Source organism: Pollicipes pollicipes, unplaced genomic scaffold (assembly GCF_011947565.3).
Source record: "Pollicipes pollicipes isolate AB1234 unplaced genomic scaffold, Ppol_2.1 Scaffold_3087;HRSCAF=3621_pilon_pilon_pilon, whole genome shotgun sequence".
NCBI classification, from domain to species: Eukaryota; Metazoa; Arthropoda; class Thecostraca; order Pollicipedomorpha; family Pollicipedidae; genus Pollicipes; species Pollicipes pollicipes.
Window position 1 is genome coordinate 18,931,198 of NW_023596225.1, and position 5,289 is coordinate 18,936,486.

At 52.6% G+C, this 5,289-nt stretch overlaps 1 pseudogene; it reads left to right on the top strand.

The window, feature by feature from the left end:
• The window catches only part of LOC119089839 (leucine-rich repeat protein soc-2 homolog), a 9,528-nt pseudogene extending 6,298 nt beyond the window's left edge, over nt 1-3,230 (top strand).
• The last annotated feature ends 2,059 nt before the right edge of the window (nt 3,231-5,289 follow it).

A 5,289-nucleotide genomic window follows, 5' to 3' on the forward strand; every position in this document is an offset into this window, starting at 1 on the left:
GTCAGGGGAGGAACGGCTGTGTTAAGACGGTACTGTATTTACAGATCAGTTCGTAAGCGCTACGATTCGACTGATAGTCTGGGACAACCTTTACCGGTCTTCTTGTTTTGTATCATCTGGAGGTATATGAATGTCAACAACTGCAAGTTTGGATGCACTACACCAATCCGATACACATTTTGTCTGTCCTTATGGTTGCTGCAGACAGTACCGAAAGCTTCGCTGATATAAGAAAATATATTGTCTCGGCGGTTGTACATGGAACGACAGTTCATCAAAACTAAACGTCACATTAACGTACTGACACGCAATTAGCTTTGCTTTGCTTTGCTTGAACTGCCCATGGCAAAAGGAGCTACGATTTTGCTCATTGTGCACACATGTTTTTTATCATTTGTATCCCGCCCGTACTCCGTATCAAAACCACGCATGCCTGGAACATACGTCCTTTTATTAGAGCCATGTCAGTTACGTTTTTTTTTTGGCTGGGGGCTTGACCTGAGGGTAACGTAAGGAGCCAACAGCGAAAGGACTTAGATCGATTCATAAACTCATTTAACATATTTGGCACTGAACACACCATGCACTGTAAACGCACAAATTTTGCGATTCTCTTGATACAAAGAGCATCTTTGTACCTCAATGTTACGCCAGTTTATGGGGAAAAGCACATAGCTCACTCTCTTGAAAAACATCAAAATGTTTGATACGTCCTTTTGCCATTGGACGACAGAAAAATTATAACGGTCGTAGAGCAGAGTAAATATCGGACATTGAACGATAACCCTAGCCCGGTTATCTCATTCAGAGGACTGCACAACGGCAGCAGACAAGCGTTAACAATAAAAACGACCGTGTCACAAACATGGCGACCACCCGACCCAATCTGGAGCCGCATGGGCCCAGCACAGAAGCAAGTATTGCACCCGATCCTACTGTATCACTACAGCAGTAACAACTGACCACAACCGAACACAGTTATCACAGTGGTCGCGGCCCGTCCGCCGCGCGGCAGCCGTTCTCCCTCACGCATGGCGGGCAGTACTGAGCTCAGCTGCCGTCGTCTCAGGACCGAGCCAGTCCGCCAGCTCGTGGTGGGCGTGCACGCGCGCCGTATTGGCCGCCGTCCGACCGTGAACGTCGCGGGCGGCGCGGTCCGCCCCGTTCGCCAGCAGCAGCCGACAGAGCGCGGCGTGGCCCTCGCGCGCCGCCGCGTGCAGCGGCGTGCTGCCGTCGGCCGCCGCCGCCGCCGCCGAGTTCGGGTCCGACTTAAGCTCGCACAGCAGGCGGGCTGTCTCCTCGGAGCCGGCCTGGGCGGCGGCATAGAGTGCGGTGCGGCCGAGCCGGTCCCCGGCCGGGGTCGGCGCCGGACCGCAGCAGCAGCGCCGCCAGCTGGCCGTGGCCGCCGCGGCAGGCGTCCATCAGCGCGGTGGCGCCGCACGCGTCGGTCGCGTCCACTGTCGCCGCCGGCCGGGCGGCCAGCAGCCGCCGCGTCACCGCCAGCCGGCCGGCCAGCGCTGTGGGCAGGACCGGCGTCACGGGCAGGCAGCCCAGCCGCCGGCGAAGGCGGGCCGCTCGGCGATCAGGGCAGACCGGCCTGCCGGCTCACTCTCAGTGCGATCAGCTGAGCTGAGCACAACCGAGCCGCAGTCTGGGGCGGACGCCATGTCAACAGAACAGCGAATGCCGTCGAGAAAACAGCACACACACGTTCGATGGGAGCGCAAGCCGGTAAGTTGCGCAGAATTTCAACCACATGAAGCAATCGCCAGACAGCTAAATCTCCCCCCCCCCAAAAAAAACAACCTGAGAAATGGCGATTCGGGCCGAAACTTTTTCCTTCGTGAAACAATGTGTTACACAAAGGATGCCGAGCACATAAGCACGCACGCTCGCACACGCGTGTAAGGAAGCGACCACAACAGGCCATCCACTTGGTGGTTAGAACACCGGCCGGTCCGCGCCAACACGACCGCATCTTTTCAGCCAACGGACGTCAAAGACGGCTGGCGTTTTACGGGATGATCGCGATGCGACTTGTGCAACCCATCCATTACACGGCCTTCAATGACTACAGCTCTCAATGTCTCAAGTTGCTTGTTGGAATACGGGCTCGGGTTTCCCTAAGACCGACTGTACCAAATGCAGACTGACCGGGTCTGCTCATTCCACGATACCGACCAAAACAATACTCTATCGTACGGGCGCAGCCGAGGGAGGGGGAGCTTCACCCACCTCTTCAACCAGCTTTTTCGTCACAGACAGCTGATGAAAGAAAGTTAACACACGGCATGACGCGTCCTCCCTGAATTATGCCCGCTTACCACCAACCCCCTCCTAAGACGTCCTGGTTGCACGCCTGTCCACCACGCCGTGACTGTCTGGTATAACCTGCCCCATGTTGGCAAGTTGTAAAGAACTGTGGCATGGCGACATCCGAGAACGACCGAGCTAAGAGGCCTCATACCTCCGTGGGGCAATGAGGGCAAACAGGCTGTATGATTGGAGGATAACGAAACCATGGAAGACAGCGGTGCTAACTTTGAAACTCACGATACATTCACTGTAACCGTTCGCTACAGAGTCCCTCCAACGTTGTCAGGTCGCTTCGGTATGACCCCCTCACAACGCTTGCAACATGTTCAGACTGTTTTGCCAACATGCACATAGGTCATTGATAAGGTTCATGATCTTTCCAAGGTCAAGTATGGCCAGCAACTTAGATTTCTTCCCTTTTTAGTTTGGATCGGTCTTAAGCCTATCTGCATGTATCTGGCTCAGAATACAATTTCGCGCCTACTTGGCTCGAAAGTCCCATTATATTACGGTGGAATTATTCGATGTCGCGTTTCAAAACACCAAGGTTGACCTGATAGGAGGACAGCCCAACCATGATCCAGCCAGTTAAACACATCAATCGACAAGCCTGCATCAGCGACCAGGTACATGCCCTAGGGACACTCCTGTAACCTGTGAGAATGACACAAGCGTGAGATTTGCGGAAATTATACCTCAATATATATATATATATATATATATATAATAATATATAATATAAGGCATACACACATAGATACAAGTTAACACAACAAATGTCCCTATCAAGGGCTCGATTGACGACTGCGTGGTGTTGCCCATCATGCACACCTGCCCCTGCCCGCAGCCCTGGCCCGTCGCAGCGTCAAGAGCGCGCCGCACGCTCCTCGAGGCGCGCCTCACCGGCGGTGTGAAGCAGCGTGCGGCCGGTGCGACTCCGGCTGTTCAGCAGGCGCGGCTCGGCGGCCAACAGTCGCTCCAGCACGGCCAGGTGGCCGGCGCGCGCCGCCAGCTGGGCCGCCGTCCAGCCGTCCTTGTTGGCCAACAGCGGCAGGGCGCCGGCACCCAGCAGCGCCGCCACGCACGGCTCGTCGGGTCGCGTGCTGGCTAGCATCAGCGGCGTCCAGTCGGCCCGCTTCAGCGCGTTCACGTCACAGCCTGCCCCACAGTGGCATGCGGTGCAGCATGAGACGAAACGGAAGGGCGGAACGGAACTGCACGGAACGGACGGAACGGAACGAAACAGGACAGAACGAAGCGAAACGGAACGGAATGGAACAGAACGGAATGAAACGGAATGGGACGGAACGGGACGGGACGGAGGGGAACAAAACGAAACGGAACAGAACGAAACAGAACGGAGCGAAACGAAACGAAACGAAACGGAACGGAACGGAAAGGAACGGAACGGAACGGAACGGGCGGGGGGGCGGGGCGGGGCGGGGCGGGGCGGGGAGGCACGGCACGGCACGGTACGGGTCCTCCATCCTGCGTCATGATGCATTCTGGGCGAATCCAAATTTTGAAATTCTACGTAACATTGTCACAGATGACCGCCGACTGCGTGACAGTGGCACCAGCTCGCACCAAATACGGACGAATCACTGTAGGTCCGCCCGGGTGTGGAACGGTGCAGTAGTTGTGCCCTCGCAATGATCTTAATTTGAAATCGTACTCATTTTGTTCAATTTGTTCCCAAGACATGGCGAGAGTTGGTCACCAAAGGCTAAAAATGTTTAGTTTTCACTAAAAGTAGGCCATTGGAGATGAAGTACATTGAGGCATTGCTGCATCACCCCGAGCAGGTGTCCAGAAAACAGACTCAATGATCTGAAGGGGTAGACAGCAGGGTATGTGATGTAATTAAATATTATGATCTCTAATGGCCTGTGGGGTCCTGTATTCTGATGTAATGTTGTGCTGGTTGAGGCACAATGCATGACCATGGAGTGTCAGCATGTTGAGAACCACTGACCACAACAGGATTGTGAATTATCAAGCCTCTAGTTTTAGTTCTAGCTCTCAGCATATGTACCCCACAAAGATGACTCGCAATGCAGCCATCTTATGATATGCCTGCCAAAAATAGCATGCCCACTTTTCCAAGCAGGGAGGTCATCTCACAGTACAACTTCAAGTCAATAAATTTAGTTATGCATATCAGCCCTCTATCAGTTTGGGTCTAAGGGGCACTGAATGAGAAAGAAACCTAAATCAGTGCTATGTACTGATGGCTAGGGCAATTACCACAAATTACAAAGATAGTACCTGCTTTTTATGAGAACTTTCAAGACACTTCCAGCTGCGAGAAGTGGTGCTGCACATCATGAATTGGGCGTTTCCATCTCCTTGTTTCCCCATTTCCACGCACACCCTCGCAGCCTGCATTCAGCAGAAAACCTGGATCATGATTAAACATGATATTCACACAGCAGTCAGAGCTTGTTGCGAGAAATGACATGAGGAGTGTTTACTCACATGAACAATCACTGAAACTGAGTCCATGACATGCACTTTACTGAAATACACTTCATCAGCTACACTACACATATCAATCAATTTGTTGTTGATTGGTGTTTTCGGGCACGCCGACTGCAGCGGGTCGTTTCGGCGCCCATTACCATGTAATCAATCAAAATAACACTGAAATCTGCAAGTCGAAAGAAAATGCACAAAAGATTTTTGCACCAGAAGCTCTTTCAAGCTGCAAGCACCTATCCAGTCAGAACATATGTTCACAGTGAGTATGTCTTCAATGAGCCATCGATGACTGGAAGAGCCTTCCCTGTGAGACATTTCTGTTTAATAGGTCAGCCACTTTAAGTTCAGACTAACTCATCACTGACCCTACAAAATGCACCAAAAATCAATCCAAGACCAGCCTAGTTATTAACCGCATGTGATTGGTGAGAATGGGACTTGCAGGTTTTTGCCCTTGTAAATCCTGAAGTGTTTGATGAGGTAAGGTATTTT